Raw genomic sequence first — 12399 nt, 5'->3', positions numbered from 1 at the left:
GGGCACTGACCCTAAGAGGCAGAGACTTGTGTGGACTGGGGAATCAGGGAAGGCTCCTTGGCAGTGGGCCTGAAGGACAAGTGAGATTTGGACCCATGGGGAAGAGAGGGAAGACATTCCAGTTTGGAAGAATACAAGCAAAGACACACTCTTCTCGACCTTGTCCTGCCCCAAATATAAATTCATAGAACCCTCACATTTTTACACCTGAGGGCTTAGAAAAACCAAGATGTTAAGGAGCCTACCCAGTGTTACACAGCTAGCGGAGAGGGGTTCTGCTCAATGGTTACGTTCGTGTCGGGGCTTCGGATTTACAGCTCATAGGAATGTGAGGACGAGCTCATGCCGTTTCAAACATTTCCAAGTGATACTGAGAGAGATGTTAAAGGTGCAAAATGAGGGTGCTGAATGACCTCACAAAGTGGGAATGGTGGGCCCATTTTAATATGAAATTCAAAACAAATTCATGACAAAAGGACATAATACAAAATGACAACATAATCATTACACTCCCCTCTCCCCTAGAAGTAAAAATCATTATAATCCTCTTTCTCTCCACCATGAAAGGAAGAGATAAAGGCTCAGCGGCAGCCCCCGTGAAAATCATGGTCAACACTGTGAAGAGGGGTTAGTAAGACAACTTGGTCCGACTCAGAGAAGGAAAGAGACAACTCTGCCCTTAGCCTGATCCGGCCCACAGGAAGGAACCACATTTGGGGCAGCTTTTGACAGTGTGGCAATGAGAGAGAACCTTCTTTAGGAGGGGACTCCCTGTTGCCGACCTTGAAAAAGCAAAGATGGGACCTTCGTTTACTGGGGCTGTTGCAGAGGGGATGTGCCCAGGAGGTAGAGACTGCTTGGACTACCCTTTTAGAGGTTGGGCCACCCTGGTTGAGAATCACAGCACCTTCTATCCCTAAACTGCTTGAATCAGTGGGTGCCCGTTAGGACAGACGAAGTCAGGCCTCATTGGAGCAGACTGCCTTTTGGAGTGGTAGAAGGTAAAATGTGAAGGGGAATGCTTGCTCTGGCGAAGGTTTGTCACGGCAGGTGGGCCAGCATGAGACCATTCAGAATCTCCAAGGCTCCAGAGATTACTTGGCTGGGAGCATCTCTCTGATGTGGTGTGGGGACTCCTACCTTAACAGGACCTGGCTGGGCATCTGGGGGAGGCAGAATAAACGGTTTATTAACTTAAGAGAGCGAGAGAATCACCTGGGGGGTTCCACCAAACCACTTAAAAGGCCTTGTACCTGGATTCTTGAGCCAACCCTCAGAAAACTTATCTAGATCTGGAGTAGGGCTCAGGAAGCTGCACTTTTTTTTTTTTTTTTTGCATTACGTGAGCCTCTCACTGTTGTGGCCTCTCCCGTTGCAGAGCACAGGCTCCGGGCGCGCAGGCTCAGCAGCCATGGCTCACGGGCCCAGCCGCTCCGCGGCATGTGGGATCTTCCCGGACCGGGGCACGAACCTGTGTCCCCTGCATCGGCAGGCGGACTCTCAACCACTGCGCCACCAGGGAAGCCCCGTGGAAGCTGCACTTTTAATAAGCTTCCTGGGCAGTCCCACCACAGTGGTCCATGGATAGAGAGACCAAATTATTGTGTATTCTCGGTTGATTTTGGGAGTCAAAGTGGGCAATATTAAAAACTGCAGCAGGCATACGTATAAACAGGGAATATTCAAGGCAAGCAGAGGTGTATAGTTATTCTATGCAGGAATCAGATTTGAGAAAAGCTAGCCTGGTGGTTAAAGAACACAACCCTGAGGACAGACAAACCAGATTCTTTCCTACTGACTTGTGTGATTTTGACCAAGTTCTTTTATCCTTCTGACTGTTTCTTCATATGGAAAAGAGCTATGACTGTACATTTAGCACAATATTCTCTTTCGGCAAAGGTTGCTCTGGGTCCATTTGTGTTCTCTGCAACGTAACCCTTTCCAGTGCGCAAGCATTTTTAAGTTGTTTGGTGAAGTATTACATTTGACTTTCAACAGTTCGTTACTTTGGGCAAAGCTTATATAATGCTGCAGAGACTAGAACCTATGCAGAGATAGTGAGAGGATGTTATAAGCTTACTCTGCTGGTTTATAAAAAAGTTTAACCTTTTCTTCTCTTCCTCCACCTGCCACCAAGAGATGAGAAAGAAGGCAGAGCCTGGAAATGCACACCAAGCAATATTTCTGTGTCAGTTTGCCTTTTATTCCTCTGCCAGTACTTCCCAGAGAGATTTCACCAAAAGTGCCTAAGCTTGCCATGGCCATTGTTGTGAAGAAAATTTCTCTTTATTGCTAGTCACATCCCCTTTTCCTTCTCTTGGAAGCTTGATGGATGTTTGGGGGCAGGAAACAAAATTTAAACTAAAACATCCATTGAAAGAGCCTTCGTCCTAAGTGTGGTAGTTTGGAGTGTGCGTCTTCTCAGGGTCTACTGAATTCTGCCCCAGTGGAAACTGTTATTAAGGGGCACCCATAGAAACATCGCTTATTGTTAGAAACCATGACATAATACAGAGCCAAGATCGACATTATTCTTCATGTGAAAGACTGCAGAGAGCCAAGCTCAGTAGTTCACCCTCAAGTGTTGGCCAGCAACTTACCTTTTGAAGCCAGACAGCAGCCCGGGTCTTCAGAAGGTGACTAGGCAGCCCAGAGCACCCTACTGACAAGTGTGCTCACCCATCCAGCACAGAGGGAAAGGTCCCTGTTATGGCATCATATATAAGCCTGCTGCAATAAGGTTTGCTGGTGCAAAGGCTCTCTCACTGAGGACCCCAGTCCTAGAAGGCTTCTCCTCTGGCGAGCTGCCAGTTCAATCTTCTGAGCCAGGCTCACGTCCCAGGGATGGGTCACAAAGCTGATGACAGTGACTGGCACCTCGATCCCCACCCGGCCCACCCTCCCTGCTCTGTGGATGTAGTCTTGCAGGGTAAGGGGGAAATCATAATTGATGACTAGCTCCACCTGGGTGCTGTCCAGGCCCTGAGAGGCGATGTCTGTGCAGAGAAGAATGTCTCGGGAGCCCTTCTGGAAGGACTGGAAGATGCTTGCTCTCATTGAGGCTGGCATTTGTCCCTGCAGTCTTAAGTGTTGGATTTTGTGGTCATCCAGAATATATACCCCAGCCAGTTCACAGTGCTTTAGCAATTACAGAACACCAGAACAGTTCCTGGGGCGCCAGTCCTATATGCTCTGTCATGCTGCCTAAGGATCTGTACCAACCCAGTCACCTTCTCTGTTCCCTTCAGCCTCATGAATGTCTGTCTGACATGAGGCATGATGCAGTGGAGCTTGTCACTGGTAACGGGGGTTAGAGAGTCTAAGCTGGCAACTTTACTCAGCAGGTGGCCTACACCTTCGGGAAATGTGGCCCCCACCCGCACTAACTGAGCTTTGGGATTGAAGGGGTCTTTTAAGTCAGCTGGGCCTTCTGCTATATGGCTCCCCTCCAAGATGTAATCCACCAGTTCCAGGAAGATTTCATCCAACAACATGTCTGCATCATCCAACACCAAGAAGGAGAGCTGCTCCAGGCTGATCAGTTGAGTTTTCAGGGCCTTCCACAGAGTCCCCAGAGTGGCCACCAGAATATCTGCTGGAGGTTGTTTGGACAGTTGCAGCCGGATCCTCCTCATGCCATGGCCTCCCCCTAACTCCCGCACCTGGAGGTCCAAGGAGCTGCCCAAGGCCTGGGCCACGGCACGCACCAGTTCGGCTAATTCTCGAGAAGGCACAAGAACCAGGCCTTGAGGAGCAGGGATACGACAGGGGTCCAGGCTTGGCTGGCCCAACAGCCGTTGAAGGAGAGGTAGCATGTAGCTGAGAGTTTTGCCACTGCCGGTTTCTGCGGCGCAGAGAATGTGGCGGCCGCGAAGAAGTGGGGGAATGGTACTCGACTGCACGTTTGTGGGCCGAACAACTTCGGGAGCAGCCTCTTGTACTGCGCTCAGAACGGGGAGCTCCAGACACACTTCAGTGCAGCTGCCCTTGGGCGAAAGGTTCCGCAGCGCTGGAGCCTCATGTTGCGCGCACTCGATGGAGAAATGGCCCGCGTGGGTGCGCCGATTCCTCCAGCCGAACGAAGAGAGTGGAGCGGGTTCCAAGAGCCCAGCGTGAGGGGTGAGCCGGCTGGTTCAACTCGGGTCGCCACGCTGACATCAGCGTCAGCCCAGGACGCGCCAGCTTCGGCCGCGGGGGGACTACGCTGGCCGCTATGCCGCTCTTCCTGCTGCCGCTGTAGAGCCCGCGGGAGAGCACCACGGGCAGCGGCTCGTTGGTACCGCGGACCGTCAGGTCCCAGCAATGCACCAGAAGCAACCGAGCCGCGAGCGACAACAGCCGCAGCCGCCGTGCGAGAGCCATACACCCCTTGTTGCGGGAGAGGCGCACGACAGTGACGTCACAGGCGCGCCAAGGCCTCGCGGACGGTGGCTGGCGCGGCTCAGTAGTGGTCGGGAAATCGGCGAACTGCGTGGAAGGAGCGGGATATGTAGAGCTCCGCAGCGGCGAGGTCTGTAGGTCCGAACCGGGGATGGTGACACCAGACCACCGCCAACCTTGGGGAAGGGTGCGCGACGGAGGCAAGACCGGGGTCCGGCGGTACGCGGCGATGGGGCCCTGGCATCATGAACCAGGAGGGCGGAGGGCTTCTGGCGATCCGATGTCCGATCCCTGCCGTGCTCTTTTGTCGCCCTCACAGCTCCTGTCATGGCTTGGCCAGTTCGGGTCTCCCCCTGTGACTTATGATGAGGGTGCGGCGATGTTTTCCCAGATGTGGTCCCCGTGTAAGGTCTCTGAATACAAGTATTTATTGAGAGTCTGAGTGAATGGTCAGGCCTGGGGGCCAAGACCAGGAGTCCGGAGTCGTAGGTCCAGGCTCACCCTTCCCTTAGAGCTCCCCAGAGAGCTGAGGGCCCCGAGGGCAAGCTGATGGCTTTCAGCGTATCTTCTCTTCAGTCAAGAGAACTCATCTCTTGGTACTTTTCCCCTTTCTTTTCAGCTGAGGTTCATTCTCCCCTCCCTTGTCACCCTTTCCAAATTCTCATCCTGAACCCACTGCTTTCTTGGGTAGTTCATCTCCACCGGCTTTCCAGTCAGATACCTCAATTCCGTAAATAGCAGCGAGGAGGGTCCTGCTACAGGTTTGTGGCCTGTCCCACAAAGCCACGGTCAGGCAGAATATTTTACTTTAATTCAGTTGGTCAGGTTGCCAAAAAGCCTTAGGCAACAGGTACTTCCTGAACGGATACCGAAAATGGGTGTCCGATCATTTCTGTAATTTCCAGTGTCTTGGGTAGGAGATAAGGTAAACGTGGATTAATCACCTGGGAGGTTCTTAACATCTGGCGAAAGAGTTTTACTTTCATCAGATACCGTTATAGAGAGAAATACTATCCAATTTCAAATAGCATTTTGATACACGGTAGACGTTCTGGAGAGTTGAATGCTAAGCCAGCAGAGGAGAGGGTTTTGAGTCCTCATGGGTGAACAGAGTCATTGGAAAGAGCAGTGGCTCTTGAGTGAGGGTGATTTTGCCCTCACCCGTCCTCCAGAACGTTTGACAATGGCTGGAGACATTTTTCTTTGTCACATCCGGGGTGGGGTGGGGCGGTGCTGCAGACATCTAGTGGGTAGTGGCCAGGATGCTACTACATACCGTACAAGGCATAGGACAGCCCTCCCCACCACCCCAAAAGAATTATCTGGCCCAAAATGTCAATAGTGTGCTATGGAGAAACCTTGGATAGAGGCTGAGGACTGAAGAGAGGCTGAGGTTGTCACATGTACTCTCACTTCAGGTAGTCAGTCACATTTGCCAGACCCTTGTGTGGCCCTGCCCTTTTCCCAGAATCTGTAGCAGGCACACTGATGCCATTGCTTGTCATGGCCTTGGGATGAGAAAACCTTGGGGGCTCCTTAAAGTCATAAACACAGGAAGGAGTGATTTAGGAGGGTGACGTGGGAGAAGAGAGCTTTAGGAAAAACAAAATTGTCCTCATGTGTTTGGGAAATGGGCCAGATGGAAAAGAGATGAGGTGTGCCATGGGGTGTACCATTGCAGAAGGCAGACTGGGACTGATGCGTGACAGGGAGCCAGATTCTGAATTTGATATAGACTGCTGTAGCAACTAGAAGTGCCTAGACCTGTCTAGACAGTGCTGGGTTTTCTGTCACTGCAAAGTTCATGTATAGGCTGATGACCACTGATTGGTGATATGATAGAGGGGAGTTGATATAAAGGATGCTCTAAGATATTGTGATTCTACACTACTTTTACGATTCTTTCCCAGAACTCGGAGCTCCTCGTTCGTTAGCTGAAGTGCTCGTTGGATGTCTGCTGTGACATGTTTCATCCATTTACATGTGCCACTCATTTTTCAGGTACAAAACAAAGAATCGCTTTGCACAAAGCCAGAAGGGCTACACTGAAAGAATGATCAGAAAAGAATAATACATAGGTATGTATTTGCATTGACTGTCTCCAAATATTTGAGACAGGGTAGCTGGGTAGTGGCTGCTTTCCCGTGCTTGAGCCCTTACAACGTGATCTTCGAATGTCATAGGGAAAGAAGCCTGTCTGAGCCTGTGTGTCTCTGCCCGTGGCCCCTAGTTTCTTCTTGTCATTGCTTTAGGTACTGTGTAAGGCCCTTCTGTTTTCCTCCCACTCACAGCAGACACTGAGTAACCTCTAGTTGTGACTGAGATGCATATTTCACAGTATAGTACTTTAGAAATGAGAAAGGTTTACTTATTGTGGAAACAAATGTAGGCTCCTGGGAGTGTTAGTGTCACTTGGTAATGTTTTTCCCAGGGCTGCCATGGTAACTGACTTTGCCTGGTTACTCCCTACGTTTTCCATTCGACCCTGCAGGCCCACTGCTAGGCCTCTCACCTGAGAAGTCCAGAATCGGGAAGACACAGGCTGTATCAGTTGCACTGCAGCCTTATTCACAATAGCCAAGATGGTGAAGCAACCAAAATGTCCATCAACAGGTGAATGGATAAAGAAGAAGAGGTCCATGTACACAATGGAATATTCACCATGGAGAACAATGAATTACTGCTCTTTGAGGCACCACAGATGAGCCTAGAGATAATCATGGAACATGAGGTAAGTTGGAAATCAAAAGACCTATATCCTCTGATATTACTTATAGGTGTTATCTAATAACTGACCCACAGGAAAATATTTCCACAGAGAAGGACACTCACAGATGTAGGAAAAAACTATACTTATCTAAAAGGAAAGGTGGGAGGAATGGATAAATGAAGATCAGTGTTATGTATACCAATACATATTATATACATGTGTCACAAAGACCGACCATATAGCAAGGGAGGTCTACGGAACACTAATATTTTGCATGGGAAGAGGATCTGTATACGAATAGACATATATAATGTACAAATGATCCAGATTGTGTATAGCTAGGACAAACAGTATTCTAATAATTACCCCGATTACAAAAATTAAGACAACCAACAAGAAGTAATGAGACATAAACGTATGGGGGTTTCTCCTGGCACATTCCATTCTAATTGACAACCTAGGAACACGACTTCCAGAAAGGCTCTCCTGCCCTACTACCCAGATTGGGGAATGGAGAAATGCTGCCTCCTTGTGACCGTTTCACACAACAGCAGCTTTAAACCCACTGCTAATGGTCACTGACTATTCACCAAACGTGCAGTTCTGTAATGGCACCTGTCCACCAAAAAATTTCTGGGGTCGAAAACCGAATAGGAAATTCAAAAGAGGGCAACCTTCCAAGAAGACAATTTCAAGAGGTATATTGTATGCACACTTTGTTCTCCTTTTTTTTAAACAAACAAAAACGGCTTGGAAAAATGATGAATTTTAGGTATTTGTAAAGACACGCAAACCCAAATTACAAAAACCTATCAGCTCACAGCAGTCAGAATGGCCATTAGCAAAAATGCTGCAAGCAATAAATGCTGAAGCGATTTTGGAGAAGTGCGTACCCTCCGTTCTAAGGGGGACGTGGTAAGAGCCACTAATGAAAACACAATGGAGGTGCTTGGAAAAGGGAAACATTGCACTACCAGGCAATCAATCATACCCACTGCTGGACCTGTCACCTGAGAAAATGAGAATCAAAACCTCACAGACTGGCAATTCTGCACTCCAGCAATACTTACCATAGCCAACACTTGGAAGCAACGAAAATGTCCATCAACAGAGGAGTGCACCAAGAAGCAGTGGTCCATGTACACAATGGAATATTACTCCAATAAAAAGTATAAATTAAATTTAAAAACAAACATAAGTAAGGAGACGTAAGCATTTGGGGGTTTATCCGGGCACATTCCTCTCTAATTTATAACCGAGGAACACCACTGGCAGGAAGGTCTGTTTCCCTAGTACCAGCGTGGGGAACTTAGAAAGGCTGCCACCCTCTGGCCGTTACCTGCAAAAGCAGCTTAAAACCTGTGCTAATGGTCACTTCATGTGAACAAGTACTGCATGGCTGTAAATGAGACCTGCCCACAAAATGCCTTGAGGGAGGTAATGGCCAAAAAATTTCAAAATGTGACTCATACTTTAAGAAAACACTTTGAAGAGCTAAGCTGTAATCACAGTTTGAAAAATAAAATGGACATGCCTTAAAGCTTAATTTCCACAGATTATGAGACACACGCAAATTCAGCTACAAAGAGGTTTCAGCTGGTACACCTCAGAATAACCATCAGCAAGAAACCTATAAACAATAAATGCTGAAGTGTTTGTGGAGAAATGCATAACCTCAACTTTCAGTTGGACGTACCCTTGAAAGATCCACTAATGAGAACAGAATGGAGATGCCTTTAAAAGGTACACGTTGAGCTACAATATCATTCAGCAGGCCCATTCCTGGACCTATAACCAAAGAAGACAGAATTGGAAAGGCACAGGAAGGCAAATGTGCACTGCACAGTATTACAATAGCCAAGATATGGAAGTAACCAAAAAGTCCATCAACAGATGAGTGGACAAAGAAGAACTGGTACAAGTACAGACAAAATATTAGCCAAGGAAAAAAAGGACACATTGCCCTGTGCAGCACCGTAGATGATTCTAGATGTAATCACACAACCTGGAGTAAGTCAGAAAGAGAAAGACACATATCGTATGATATCACTTACAGGTGTTACCTAAAAATTGATACCAGTGAAGATATTCCCACAGAGAAGGGCTATCAGATTCATTAAACAAATTTATGGTTCACCAATGGAAAGGTGTGAGGATTGGATACATTAGGATATTGGGGTTAACAGACGTATACAACCACAGGTGAAATATATAATCACCAAAGACCTACAGAATACTAAGAGAAGACTATTCAACATTCTGTCATAACGTACATGGGATAAGGATCCCAGGAAGAATAGACATATGTTTATGTGTAAAAGAACCACATCTTGCACACCTAGAACAAGCCAAACCCTGTAATCAAACTTGCTGTGATAAAAAATAAAAATTAAATAAAAACAACGAACAAGAAGTAGTGAGACATAAATTTAAGGGGCTTTTTCCTGGCACATTCCATTCTAAGTTATAACCTAGAACACGACTTCCATTGAGGCTCTGTTGCCCTAGTAACAAGATTTGGTAAAGGCGAACTGCTGCCACCTTGTGGCCGTTTCACACAACAGCAGCTTTAATCCCAGCGCTAATGGTCAGTTGATATTCAAAATAATTGCAGGCCTGTAAATGACACCTGCCCTGAAAACAAATCCTGGGGTCATATATAGACCAAAAATTCAAAAGACGTCCATATTTCAAACCGACACTTTCAAGAGGCATAATTTATGCACATTTGGCTTCTGTTTCTTTTCCTTTCTTTTTTTGTTAAAAAAATGGGAACGGAAAAGGGCTGAACATCAGGAATTAATAAAGCCATGCAAGTCCAGTGTACGAAAACGTTCACCTCACAGCCGTCAGAATGATTATCAGCAAAAAAAGTCTAAAAGAATAAATGCTGAAGGGGTTTTAGAGAACTGTGTACCCTTTAGCTGCTGGTGGGATGAAACCTGGTAACAGCCAGTAGTGAGACCAGATTGGAGGTGCGTTTAGGGGTAAAAATGGAGCTACCATGTGATCTTGTAGGACCACTCATGGGGTTATCACCTGATTAGACCAGAATCAAAAAGACACAGGCTGGCAATCCTGCACTGCAGCAACATGTACCATCCCAAGACCTGGAAGAAACCAAAATATCCATCAACAGAAAAATGCACCAAGAAGAAGTCGTCCATGTACACAATGGAATATTAGCCATGAAAAAGCATGGAACAGTGCCGTTGGCACCACCATATAAGGATCTACAGATAATCACCCAACATGAAGTAAGAAAGAAACCGAAAGACAGACATCCTATGACATCACTTATAGGTGTTACCTAATTGATACCCATGAAATAATTTCCAAGAGAAGGACACACATAGATTCAGAAAACCAAATTATGTTTAACCAAATGGAAAGGTGTAAGGAATGTATGAATTAGGATATGGGGGTTAACAGACATGTACTAATACATATGAAATATATAATCACACAATACCTATGGAATACGAAGAGAGGTCTACTCAACACTCTATAATAACATACACGGGAAAGGATCCAAAGAGGAATAGACAGATACATTGATAGGATGAACCAGAGACTGTACACCTAGGAGAATCTACATTTTTATCAAATTTGCTCTGATAATTAATAAAAATTAAATTTAAAAAGCAAACAACAATTTAGGATATATATGCTCTTGGGGCTTTGCGCTGGCACATTCCACTCTAATTTGCTGCTTACTAACACAATTTCCAGGAAAGCTCTGTTGCCCAAAAACTCAGAGTTGGAAATGTAGAAATGCTGCCGCCTTGTGGCCGTTTCCCACAAGAGCGGCTTTAAACCCACCGCTAATGGTCCCTTAACATTCAGAAGGACTCAGGGCTGTAAAGGACACCTGCCCTAAACAACTGTGCAGAGGTAGGGAATGGCCAAAAAAATTCAAAACTGCAAATTTTTCAAGAAAATAATATGAAGAGGTAAATTTGGCTCACTCTCTTTTAAAAAAAGGAAAATGGATAAAAGCTCAACCTCAGTAATTATTAGACTCGTGCAAATCTAATCTACAAAAAGGTTTCAACTCACACCAGTCAACTGGCCATCAGCAAAAAGACTACAAACAATAAATATTGAAGGGGTTTTAGAGAACACTGTACCCTCTAGCTTCTGGTGAGATGTAAAGTGGTAACAGCCAATAATGAGAACAGAAGGGAGCTGCAATTAAAATAAAAATTGAGGTACCATTCAATCCAGCAGTCACACCACTGGGCCTCTCACCTGAGACCTGAATCGAGAAGACCCGGGCTGCAAAATCTGCACTGCAGCCTTATTCACAATAGCTATTCACAATAGCCAAGACAGTGAAGCAACCAAAGGTCCATCAACAGATGAACAGATAAAGAAGAAGTGGTCTATTTATACAACAGAATATTAGCCATGGAAAACAATGAAACACTGCTATTTGAGGCACCATAGATGAGCTTGGAGATAATCACAGAACATGAGGTAAGTCAGAAAGCAAAAACCTATATCCTATGATATCACTTATAGGTGTTAACTAATAACTAACACAAATGAACATATTTCCACAGAGAAAGACACTCACAGACTTAGAAGTATGCTTATCTAAAAGGATAGGTGGGGTGAATGGAAAAATTAAGATTAGGGTTACCATACGTGTACAAATACCTATTAAATACATATATCAAAAGACCGACCATATAGCAAGTGAGGTCTATGGAACTGTGGAGACGTCCCAATCACCTGACTGCCCTCCGACCTGCCGTGAATTGGAGACTGAGACCAGGCACGCCTCTCTCCTTCTCCATTCACTCAGGGACAGACTGGGGGTCATGGGAACCTCAGAATCGAAACCAGATTCTAAGACACCCCTGGGGTGTCTCCTAGCCAATTTTACAGCCCTCGGTTTCTCCCAAGTTCTCCGTTGCCGACGGCTTATTTTCTATTCCACTGTGGCCAGGCCACAATATCCTCTAGACAATCAATCCAAATGGCCTCCTGAAGGGACTTTCAATTTTAACATTCTCCGTGATCTAGATAATTACTGCCGCAGGATGGGCAAATGATCCGAGGTCCCCTATGTTCAGGCCTTCTGGTATTTACGCTCCCGCCCCTCCCTCTACGTCGATTGTTCCACTTCCCAGATCTTTCTTGCCAAACAGACATCTCCTACATCCAAGCCCCTAATTTCCTTTGATGATGACTCCTCTCCACTAGGCGACCCACCCGAATCTCTCGCCTCTCCCCCCTCTAGAGCTCCTCTCCAGCCTCCACCCAACCCTGAAGCGGTCCCTCCTCATCCCGCAGCCGCTCCG

General features: G+C 46.5%; 1 long non-coding RNA gene and 1 pseudogene across 2 annotated transcripts in view; one reads left to right on the top strand and one right to left on the bottom strand.

The window, feature by feature from the left end:
- Positions 1–12399, top strand: part of LOC132498676 (uncharacterized) — a 57874-nt gene that overhangs the window by 41863 nt on the left and 3612 nt on the right. For both annotated transcript variants that reach the window (XR_009533786.1, XR_009533787.1), the window contains exons 2-3: positions 6382–6458; positions 6872–7111. This is a non-coding gene — a long non-coding RNA (uncharacterized LOC132498676). The remainder of the gene's footprint in view (positions 1–6381; positions 6459–6871; positions 7112–12399) is intronic.
- Positions 2350–4423, bottom strand: LOC132498674 (probable ATP-dependent RNA helicase DDX28; annotated as a pseudogene).

Source organism: Mesoplodon densirostris, chromosome 11 (assembly GCF_025265405.1).
Source record: "Mesoplodon densirostris isolate mMesDen1 chromosome 11, mMesDen1 primary haplotype, whole genome shotgun sequence".
NCBI classification, from domain to species: Eukaryota; Metazoa; Chordata; class Mammalia; order Artiodactyla; family Ziphiidae; genus Mesoplodon; species Mesoplodon densirostris.
This window is presented reverse-complemented; position numbering and strand designations above follow the sequence as displayed.